The sequence below is a fragment of the Pleurodeles waltl genome, chromosome 6 (genome assembly GCF_031143425.1).
Source record: "Pleurodeles waltl isolate 20211129_DDA chromosome 6, aPleWal1.hap1.20221129, whole genome shotgun sequence".
NCBI lineage: Eukaryota > Metazoa > Chordata > Amphibia > Caudata > Salamandridae > Pleurodeles > Pleurodeles waltl.
The window spans coordinates 1,060,292,473-1,060,304,568 of NC_090445.1; the positions used below are offsets into that span (position 1 = coordinate 1,060,292,473).

The following is a 12,096-nucleotide window of genomic DNA, read 5'->3' on the forward strand; positions in this document are numbered from 1 at the left end:
GGTTGGCAAACTCCTTTAAAAATGTGATGCAAAGCCCAGTCCATAAACGTTACTACTTTTGCAGTGATTTTGAGTTAATCACCACTGTGCAAATCTCAGCACGATTCAGGTGTGGCAACAACCCTTTTTGATGAATAAGAGCTTGGGCCGTTTTTCTGTCTAATACTAATAAGGACGGACGGACACATAAAAGGTGAATTAGTGATGCTTTCCTCCCAGCGCATCAACAAAATCCTTTAGTACAGCTTTTATATAGTGACCAACAATGTGTAAATACCATTAATGGAATCAACAAAAAGCATATTTGTATAAAATGGTATAGGAAAGTAGCATCTTTCTGACATGGTTACCCTCACTTTTTGCCTGGTGTCAGTGTGTTTAGACTGTAGTGCACTGGGATCCTGCTAATCAGGACCCCATTGTCTGTGCTGCCTCCTCTAAATTTGGATGCTGGTAAACTTTTACACCCCACAGTTGGCATACTGGTGCATCCATATAAGTCCCTTGTATATAGCACCTAGGTAGCCAGGGAATTGGAACCCCAGGGACCCCTGTGGGATTGAGCATGTATTGTGCCAGCCATGGGAGTCCATGCAAACTGTCTGCATGCCTGCCATTGCAGCCTGTGTGAAATATTGACTGCTCCTTTCACTTCAGATATAAGGCTTGCCTTATATCCTGGTCACTGCACTTAGATATACTGCAAGTCACCCCTGTGGTAGGCCCTTCAGCCCAAGGGCAGGATGCATGTCCCTAAGTATGTGGGTACCCCTGCATAGGCAGGGTACCCCTATGAAACCCAGACTCCATTCCCTAGGCTTTGTAAGTGCGGGGAAACCATCTTAAGGTATGTAGTGGACACTGGTCAACACGAGTTGTCCAACTATATAATGGCTTCTCCGAACCTAGGCATGTTTGTTATCAAACGTGTTGGAATCACGCAACTACACCGATTCCAGTGCTAGTTACATGATCCCATGTACTCTGCGGGTTCCTTAAAGGATCCCCCGTTCTGCCTGTGCAGCCTTACGGTGTCTGGCTGCCAGCCCACGCTGCTGCCGACCCCAGACATTGTTCTGCCCTCCCTCTGATAAGCCTAACTCAAGCAGGGAAAGGCAGAACAAAGGCTTCCCTGCAAGGGAGAGGTGTGACCACTTCTCCCTTTGAAATATGTGTCGCTGGGATGGAGTGACCTCTGAGCGCCACCAGACTGCTTTGAAGGGCACATTTGGTGCCCTCCTTGCAAAAGCCGGTTTGCACCATTTCAGGAACTCCTAGTTATTCCTATGGCGCAAAACTACACAAAGGATAGGGGAATGACCACTCCAGTCCACCTTCTCCCCCAGGGAGGTGCACACAGCTGTTCCAGGTGGCCGGTTGGTTCTGCCATCTTGGAAACAAGGTGGGGAGAGGCCCTTGGTAGAATCTGACTGGTTAGGCCAGGTAGATGATGTCGCTGACCCCTTCTGATAGGTGGGTCATTTCAGAGAGTCACCCTTTTAGGGTTACTTAAGGGCTCCCGGATGGGTCCTCAGATTCATTGAGCAAGACTCTTCAAGGAACTCTCTGCAAGACATCTTCTGCTCTTGGCCTCCAGAACCGCTGCTGGTCTGCTCTTGGAACTGAAACAGGGCTGTATCCCAGTGAGGGGGGGGGCTCACACTGCAACATTGTTTCTCCAGCTTTTTCAAGATTTCTGCAACATCCAAGGCTGTGCGTCCTCCTGGGTCACAAGGACTCTGCCTGAATCCAAGAAGAAAGAAGGAATCTCCCTTGAAGTGAAGGAGTCACTCCCTTGCATCCACCGGCACCTTAAGACAATGGCAACTGGCTGGTGGATCCTGCTGTCCTACGGACAACATAACAGCTCTGCTCACAGGTGGTGGTTCTGTGGTCCTGTCCAGGTCCTAATTGTCTTCTGACTAACTTAGGAGACGGTGGACCCTTGCTGCAGCCGCTGGAACGGAACCCCTGTGCACTGAGACTGTTGCTCTTCTCAAGGCTTGTTGACTCTTCCTCCAAGATCTTCAACCTTCTAGAAGCCCCAGCCTCCAGCCCTCTGCAGCTCCAGATTCAGCTCTCCCGCTGCCATTCCTGCGACATTGGACTCTTGTTTGTTGTGCTGCTGCGGCCTGCCTGTGGCTCCCTGTGTCTGCTGCAAGTGGTTCACTCATGGGGGCTCCTCCAACTGGCTTTCTTTCCTGCTGAAGGCCTGCCGTGACTCCCCAGCAAGAGTTGAGTCAATAGGACCTTGCTGGTCTTCCAAAATCTGCAAATGTCCATGCAGCCGCTGTTGAATTTGCCAAGGCTTCTTGGTGGTCCTGCTGGTCACTGGCCCTCCTGCCATCTGGCGACCAACGTGGGGCAGCTTGTGGGCGGCTCCAAGAATCTCCTGCATCCACCTGGACTCCGCAGCTGGACTTTTTATTTCACTCTCCTGCTGGAACTTCACCTCCAAGAGAGTGGGCATTGCCTACCTGCACCGCCTGGACATCACTGAGTGGTCTGAACACTGTCCCCTTCTTTCTCAGGTTCTTCACATCTGGAATCCACCGGCATGGTCCACAGGTCGCAACAGCAGCGGGACAACCGAGGCTTCCATTGACTTCAACAAGGGTTTCTGACTCCACTTCTCCCCCATGCACCTGGGCTGCCAGGTGTAGGTGCTCTGGTCTTCTGGGTATCCACCGGTGGGGGCACACTCCAACCTTCTTTGTGCCAACTGGTTTCCTCAAAGTCCACTGGGAAGGGTCCTGAATCCATAAACATCCAACTGCGACAGTCCTGTATAAGCTAATGGGACACCAGACTCGATAACAACTCTACACCCAGGCGCCTGTTGGATTTCTAGTACGTAACTCTGGTAAATTCCTACTCCCCCAGCCCCTGGGATCCTAACACACTTACCTTGGTTGGGCACCTCCATTTTTGTACCACTTTCTTGCTAGGCGTATCCCTACTTGCTGGAAATTGGCGTGTATTGTCCCTGTCTATAAAAAGGGAAATCATAGTGACCCAAAATCCTACCACCCAATCTCACTCCTTGATTCCTCGGTGAGAATTCTGAGGCAAATTGTGTTAAGGCGTATTGAGGACTTGGTGAGTGAAAATGAGGTACTGAGCAGGGTGCAGTATGGTTTTAGAGAAGGGCTTGGAACTCGAGAGCAATGTTTAAATTTGCTCATGCTGATTGGTAAATATATACGCAGGCAAAGAAGTGTACCCTGTATCTTGCTTTCATGGATCTCAGCTGCGCTTTCGACAAAGTGAATCGAAGTAAGTTATGGCAAAAGCTAACTCTAATGGGTCTGGAGACCCAAATTGTGGATTTGCTCCGCTATCTCCACTTAGGAACAAATGCAACTGTGAGGTGTGGGTCAAGGGGTGAATGCACAGAATCTTTTGAGCTTAGGGGTGTTAGACAGGGATGTGTTCTGGCCCCCACCCTTTTTCTTTTGTACACAAATGGGCTGTATGACTTTTTAGTGGGAAAATGTAAGGATGTTACCATAATAAATGGAAAGAGTGTCCCGGTCCTGATCTTTGCAGATGATGCGGTCCTTATGGTCCACTCCATGAATGGCCTCCGCGAGGTGGTTAAAGGGTATGGAAATTTTATGTCTGACTTAAACTTAGAGATTAATAGTAGCAAATCACATTTTATGGTTTGTGGCAAACCTCTGAGTAGGGTGGGTGTGCTGAAGATTAACTACCAATTAATAAGCCATGTAGAGGAATTTCCCTACTTAGGGGTAACCTTTGATGAAAAGGGAACTTGGAAACCCTGGATTTCTAGGAGATGTGTGCGTATTAATGCCACGGTAGGAGCCACTTTTGAGTTTGCCTCAAGAGTGGGTAATAAACCGATAAAGCCCCTGGTGGAAGTGTACAGGTGTAAATGTCTCCCAGTTCTAATGTATGGGGCATCACTCATGGGCTACTCAGCTAGCAGGGCACGTGAGATTGAGGAAAATCATTTTTGTAGAAGGCTGCTAGGTGTGGGGCAAAACACCTCCGCCTTTTGTACACATGTAGAATTGGATTTGGATTTTGTAGAGGATGCTATCAAGATTACTCCCCTTTTGGTATGGAGTTCCATCTGGTCAAATGAGTATGCCCCCCTAAATAGAGAAATCCTGCGCGACTGTATGATATGTGATCATGCAGTGGATATCCCCTGGCTGTCATACATAAGAGAACCTGCTATATCACTTGGTCGCCCCAGATATGTTGCCTAACATTTTCTGGTAAACGCTGGGCAAAGGAGAATCTTCCCAACATTTTAGGAGCCAAAAGGGAGGCAGAGGAATAAAGGAAAAAATCGGTGAGGGACTTCCTAATGCTAAAAACTTTGGCGGGTCCAGAGATGTACATCTTGGTGATACAGAACGTTTGGGAAAGGACTCTTAACTTGCGATTTCGGTTAGGTGTAATCAGAAGCAATTTGTGCTTCCCGCTGGGACAGTTTGACCTAAATGCTATACAAATCTGTCCGTGTAATGGGGTGTCCCTACAGTCTCTGATCCATTTTACCCTATTTTGTGACTTTTATGCTCCATTTAGGCGTCAATTTTTACTCCCCCTGTTAAAGGAAAGGGGCTTCGTACAGCACCACCTAGCCTATTTGTGGCTGCTCATGGTCTCTGATGTGTTGGTGTGCCGGGGGTAGGGTCCTTTTTAAAGGGAGCCATAACCCGGCGGAATAGCATAAAACCCTTTTAATCTTATTTATAGGTTTTTATTTATTGAATTTTGGGTGGGAAATGATATTTGGATGTATTTTAAGTTTGTAAATATGTGATTTTTAAATTGCTTTGATTGTTATTTGCTATGTATTTATTTGTTTTAAGGTTGGAATTATCTAACCGAATAAAGAAAAAAGTCCATAGTACTACCAATTTCGTTTTCCACTACTGTGAGGCATACCCCTGCCTTAGGATAACATTGGGGATTCCTTATTACCTTTAATAAGCTGTAATTCCTCAAAATCAAATCATGGTTTATAGAGCACAGCTACTCACCCGTAAGCATCTCAAGGCGCTAAGGGGGTTTGTCCTCTGTTCTTCAGTTGAAGAGCCAAGTTTTAAGGTACTTTCTGAAGTGAGGTAGCGATGGTGACTGCCTTAGGTGCAGGGTTTTCCAGCTCTTTGCCACGAGGTAGGTGAAGGATCTTCCACCCTCCGAGGTCTTCCGTATGCGGGGTACGGTGGCTAGTGCTTGTTGAGCGGAGAGATCTGTTGAGGGAGTAGATGGTGATGGAGTGGTTGAGGTACGTGGGTCCTAGGTCGTGGGAGGGCCTTGTATGCATTGACAAGGAGTCTGAAATTCATTCTTCTCTCGATAAGAAGCCAGTGGAGGTCTCTTAAGTGATTGGAAATGTGTTTGCGGCGGGATATGTCCAGGATGAGTCTGATGGAGGCATTTTGGATGTGCTGTAGTTTCTTTAGGTTTTTCTGGGTGGAGCCAGCATAATGGGCATTGCCATAGTCGATTCTGCGGGCAACCAGGGCATGGGTTACAGTTTTGCGGCAGTCTTTTGGCTTCCATTTGTAGATCTTCCGGAGAAGTCAGAGTATGTGAAAGCAGGAGGATGTGACCAAGTTGACTTGGCAGGTCATGGTGAGAGATGAGTGCAGGATGAAGCTGAAGTTGCGTTTGTGGTTTGTTGGGGTGGTGGGAATGCTGAGGGTGGATGTCACCAGGAGACATCCCAGGGTGATGAGGATGGTCCCATGATTAGGATCTTTGCCTTGTCAGAGTTGAGCTTGAGGCAGCTGTCCTTCATCCAGGCGGTGACAGCTTCCATCCATTTGTGGAAATTCTTCTTGGCAGTAGTGGAGTTTTCGGTCAGTGAGATGATCAGCTGGGTATCATCGGCGTGTGAGATGATGATCACTCGTGGTTCCTGACGATGGATGCTGGCGGGGCCATGTAGATGATGAAGAGTGTGGAGCTCAGGGATGAACCCTGTGGAACTCCGCATCTGATCTCCGTAGGTTCTGACCGGTCAGGCGAGAGTCTGACTCTCTGTGTTCTGCCAGCCAGGAAGGGCGGTATCCATTGTAGGGCCTTTCCGCGGATGCCAGCTACGTGGGTCTGGAGCAGAGGGTGGGGTGTGAGACCGTGTTGAAGGCGGCCAATAGGTTCAGTAGGATGAGGGGTGGTGTATGGCTGCAGTCGAGGATTGAGCGGATGTCATCTGTGGTGGCAAGGAAGGCGGTCTGTGCCGTAGTTGCTCCTGAAACCTGATTGAAAGGTGTCCAGGATATTGTTGTCCTCCATGTGCTTATGGAGCTGCGCGTTGATGGTCTTTTCAATTACCTTGGCTGGGAAAGGTAGCAGAGATATGGGGCGATAATTCTTGAGGTCCAGGGGGTCGGCCGTGGGTTTCTTCAGGAGCAGGTGGATCTCGGCATGCTTCCAGTCCATCCGAAGGTGGCTGTCTCTATAGAACAGTTGAGGGTGTGTCGTAGCTCCGGTGTGATGGGGGTGTTTGCTTTATTGAAAATGTGGTGAGGACAGTGGTCCGTAGGGACTCCGGAGTGGATGCTGCTCATGATGGTGCCGGTCTCATCTGTGGTGAGGGTGGACCAGTAGTGCAGGATCTGTGATGGTTCGGTGGGTCGGAGCTGAGGGGTAGTTGGAGGGATTGGAGGGTGTGGGAATCCAAAGTGTCTTAAGCCAGAAGTGGTAGATATATTATGATCAGTGTCAAATTAACTTGTAATGATAAACCCTCTTTAATAGTAAAGTTGGATTTATCATTACATGCCTGAAAATGCCACTTCTAGAAAGTAGCCATTTTCCTGTCCTTAGCCCTCTGTGCCTGCTACCTGTCTTACGTCACATGACAGGGTGTAACTGACAGATAGGACTTTGTGAATTCCTCCCAGACAGTCACACAATAGTGGAATTAGCAGAACCTGAATGGGCCATCAACTGACTTGATGGGGAGTGGAGCTAAGCAACAGCCCCACTTGCATCTGAATAGGCTGTGGTCTTCCACCACACAATAGGCTTAACGACCCTGTTATTGTCCGTACTGTCAGTTAGGAGCCAGAGCAGGAGAGGCAGGAAACTCCTGGAACGTCAAAGAACCTTTCTGGAAACTTCTCCCAACTTCTAGGAGCAGGGCACCAGGGTACAAAAGTAGAGCTCTAGACCCACTTTTCTGTTCACTACTGTACCTGCGGAAGGACTCTGAGGACTGCCTGCTGCTGTGACCTGTTGTGCACTCTGCCAGACTGCTGCTGTACCTGGAAAGACTGCTGCTGCTGTACCTGGAAAGACTGCTTTGCTTCCTGGAGCCTGCCTTGAATTTGAGATGCTAGCCCTGCCGTGGAGCCCTGCAACTTCATCTGCACCCAGGACTTTAGAAGTGACTCCAAGGGCTAATTTAGGTGGCCTCCTGTTCAAAGCCACTAGGACATAACAGGCTCCCACCATCTTGAAACCACACCTGGACCCAGCTTGTGTCATTCCTCAACTCCCAAGTGGTCTCCATCCACTCCTGGACCCTTGGTGGTGGTGTTAAATGTGCCTAGATGGCCATTTTCTAAAACTCTTGCTATTTTGAACTTTTAAAAATCATATATCTGGTTCTACTAATTAGATTTTGATGGTTGTGGTGTCTAATATTTTATTAAAATGATCTAGACCTTTCTGAATTGGTTTAGAAGTTTTATTGTGTTGTGTTTTCACGGTATTGTCGTTTGTGTACTGCATAAATGGTGAACACATTGCCTCTAAGTTTAGCCTGGCTGCTTTTTGTTCCAAGCTACACAGGGTTAAGCACAGGTAAATTTAGTGACTTTTTGTGGTTGACCCTGGAATGGATTGTGGCTGTTTCTTGACTAGGGCTCACACCCCAGTGAACCGACAACCCAGTTTTTCACATTGGTTTTCAGCGGTCTGGATCAGGGCTTGTGTTTGTACAGTACCATACAGTGATTTGTGTTATAGGAGAATCCCAGATATATCATTTGGCATCAGAAATGATTTTTTTTTAATTCTCCTTAGTCCCCATTAGCTGTTTTTGTTTTTTCTAAATGTAAATTCCTCTACTACCATGGAGATGGAGCTGATAAATGTTGACAACCTCACTAAGGTTGAGCTGCAGAAGCTCTGCAAGGAGAGGGGACTGAATGTGGGCAAGAAAGCTTCCAAAGTGGACATCGGATTGCCCTCCTGGCCTATGAGGCTTTCAAGAGGCTGCAAGCAACGGCAGAGGAGGATGATCCAGAGGAGGACCTGGGACCCAACAAGAATGACAACCAGGACCAAGAGGAGAACCCAGGGCTGCAGGGAAAACCCACCTGCCCATAAGAGGATAATCAGGATACCCTGGATGGGGCAGGGAGCAGCGTATCTTCCAATGGCATGTCACAAGTGTGGTTGTAGGACAAGAGGGAAGAAAGGAAGCTCAAACTGGAGTTGGCCAAGCTGAGGGTGGAGGAGAAAAGGATCATGCTTGCTCATGAACGGAGTCTTAAGGAGCTGGACATTAAAGCCAAGCACGTGGAGTCCAGCAGCGGTGGTGTCAGCGAATTATCAGTGTATACTGCAGAGGTGAGAGCCTGCATGCCCAAAGTCCTGGTGCCCAGTTATCATAGGGTGGGGGATGATATAGATACATGGTTTCATCCTATGAGGTAACCCTGAGGGTACATAAGGTTCCAGAGGAGTACTGATGGGGGGTGGGTGTTAGTTTATAGGAGGTATATGCCCACAGTGGGGAGGGACACACTCCTGCCACTAGATGTAGAGGACCAGACCAGGTATGCCCCCATGAAGGCCATTCTTCTTTCCACATTTGGGTTGAGAAATAAAGGCAAAGGTTCAGGGACAGCCACTAACTCCTAAACCAGTCTTGGGTGGACTTCTTGGATAATGCCAGCAAGGCACTGAAGGGCTGGGAGAGAGGCAGAAAGGTAGATAATTTCAATGGGCTGTACAAACCTGACTCTGAGGGAGCACATGCTCAGTACCGTTTTTTCAGAACTGTGCCAACACGTGGTTGATAGCAAGCTTGCTGACCCCAGGAAGCTTGCTGAGAAGGCAGAGCGCTGGGTCAGCACCAGAGTGTCCAAAAAGGTACCTGGGAGTGACTCCAAGAAAGGTGGCTCTGGTTCGCCCCAGCAGGAGGAGGGGTATGTCAAGGGAGACCCAGAAAAGTCTCAGGGTAAAGGGGTAAAAAAGGGTTCCTGTGTCCCTTCTGAGAAGGAGGAAGGTTCTAGTGGGCGATGGCTCAGGATGCACAATTTCCAACCCCTCCGCTTTGATTGTTCTCAAGTAGGACACAAGCAGGGGGACTTTGTTTGTCCAAAGAAACCACCCATTGATGTGAACTCTGCAGGAGTGGTCTGTGTGGCCTTAGGGGGAGGGTGTCCCCAAGGGCAGGAGATAGAAGATGCCCTAGTCTCCCTTAGTTAGAGAGTGAACTCAGTGATGGACTGGAGGTCCCTGAGAGTGGGGGTTGTGATTGTCACCAAGTCAGAGTGAATGGGGTCCCTGTCACTGCTCTGAAGGAAACCAGGCCAGTCGGAGCATGGTAGTGGAAAGGCTTGTTTCCCCAGAGCAGTACGCCGGTCACATGTGTAGGGTAACCAAAGCCCCAGAGCAGGTCTTTTTCTGCCCTAAGGCCCTGGTATCCCTGGAGTGGTGTGGTGACCCAGAGAGTTGTCATAGTTAGTCCTAAGATGCTCATAGACTCCCTTCTGGGGAATGAGTTGCCACTGATGCTAGAAGAGCCAGGAGGGTCTGCTGCCCAGAACACCCTGAAGGCTCAGACATCGGACATACGACCCCCAAACAAAGGGTATGGAAGTCCAGATGGAGGGGTAGGGGGAGGAATGACTCATCCCTGATCCATATCTAGCTTCAGGTTACAGATCCTGGGCTGAGTGACCAGACACAGTTTACCACCTCTGAACTGGTGGGAGAGAGAGTGGAGAAAGGCTGCCCAACACCTGGAGCTACTGCCCCCCACCCTGGGAAACTACAGAGGTCAGAGACCCCTGGATGGCCGGGGCATGGTGAATGACACTGGCAGCCAACCTACCCAGGGTTAAGCACAGGTTAATTTAAGTACACTTTGTTGTTCACCCTGCACCAGATTGTGGCTGTTACATGACCAGGGCGCATACCCAGGTCAGCCAACAACCCAATGTCTCACACACAGTATGTGTATCTACAGCTACACATCAGGAACGGAAAATTTTACTTACCTTGTAAGCAACTGTTCGTGGCATGTAGTGCTGTAGATTCACATATACCATCTTCCTCCCTGGAAGCCATTAATTGTTGCAGATAGCTTCTCTTTGTCTACTATTCCTTTCTATGACATGGTCATCTTTATGCTTTCTTATACTCTATCTCCATCCTCTCCCGCTGGCTGGGAAAACAGTCTAACTATGGAGTCAATGTCCATGCACACTGCCATCTAAGGAGAGGAGTCACTATACCTCATAACTCTAAAGACGTCTTCGAGCAAAAACAAGTTGTACATGTCCAAGCCCAACACTAGATGGCAGGAGTATGCACAGCATGTTATTCTACATCATTACATGCCAGGAACAGATGCTTGCAGGGTAAGTAACATTTTCCTTAGGTAATGTTCTTTCTGGTTGATACTCATCTAACTGCAGATTCCTCACTAACCTAGCCATCCTCCCCGTTCTCTGGAAAGGACTCCTCTGATCCATCCTTAAAAGCTTCCCACTTGGAGACCTGTACGGTGGCATAATCTGATTCCTCAGTATCCAACGGCACAGACAGATATCAGAAAAAACTCCACCCACTGCATGACAATGGAATTGCTGAGAACATTTTCTGAATCCTGTCTGCTGCGTAGGGGTATTCACAAGTTGAGAAATCTGCAGTTAGATAGAGTGTCCACCAGAAAGAGAATTTACCAAAGGTAAGTAACTTCAGGATGGCTGCGATGCAACAAATTTTGCTATCCAGTATGTCATGGACTTGCCAAACTGTTTCGGTCTGACAATTAGCACAAGTGTGTTTCTCCGGCGCTACACTTGGATGAGGTCTGTGCCTTGGAGAGTCCATGGGACAGCAGGATCCACAAGTCGGTTGTCAAGGTGCCTGCAGGTGCCGGGGAGTGACTCCATTCCAAGAGAGATTCCTTCTTGCTTTCCTAAGTGCTCGCAGAGTCCCAGTGACTCTGTAGGATGCACACTGCCACAGGGTTACAGAGGTCCTTGTAGAACTTGGAAACAAACTTACATTAGGAGCACTCCTACTGGTTTCCGTCCTGCTTCTGGTTCCAGGGAAGAGCAGCAGCGGTTCTGGCATCCAGGTTGCGGAAGTGTCTTGAACAGGAGCCTTGAAGATGTATCCTGAAGTCTTGCAGACGAATCTAGGGGCCCACCCTCAGGGGAGCCCTTAAGTAACCCAAGAAGGGAGTTCAACACTTACTGAAATGACCCACCTATCAGAGGGAGTCAGGAACTTCACCTAGGTGGACTAACCAGCCAGATGCTCCCACAGGCCTCTGCTCATCTTATTTTCAAGATGGCAGAATCAAGTGGCCACCTGGCAGAGCTCTGTGTACCTCCTTAGGTAAGGAGTTGGGAATAGGGGTGGTCACCCTCTGTCCTTTGTATGTTTTTGTGCCAGAGCGAGAACCGGAGGTTCCTGTACTGGTGCAAACAGGTTTATGTAAGGAGGGCACCAAATGTGACCTTCAAAGCAGTCTGGTGGCGCTCAGAGGCAACCCCAGCCTAGCCCAGAGATACCTATTTCTTACAGGAAATCCTTTGTTCTGCCTTCCCCCTGCCCGAGTTAAGCTCAGCAGCAGGAGGGAAGAACAGTGTCTAGGGTCAGCAGCAGCACTGGCTGGCATGGAGACCCTGCAAGACTGTACAGACTGACTTTTGGGGATCCCTAGGAAACGTCCAGAGTACACGGTATCGTGCAACTAGCGCTGGAATCGGTGTAGTGGCATGATTCCAACATGTTTGTTACCAAACATGCCTATTTTCGGTGAAGCCATTATGAAGTTGGACAACTTGTGTTAAGGTATGTATTGGACACTGTTTAAGATGACTTCTGCACACTTACAAAGCCCAAGAAATGGTT

The 12,096-nt window shown here is 48.7% G+C and overlaps 1 protein-coding gene across 2 annotated transcripts in view; it reads left to right on the forward strand.

Annotated features, from left to right (window-relative positions):
- Positions 1-12,096, forward strand: part of USP48 (ubiquitin specific peptidase 48) — a 774,242-nt gene that overhangs the window by 712,121 nt on the left and 50,025 nt on the right. The gene's annotated exons all lie outside the window — the stretch shown is intronic.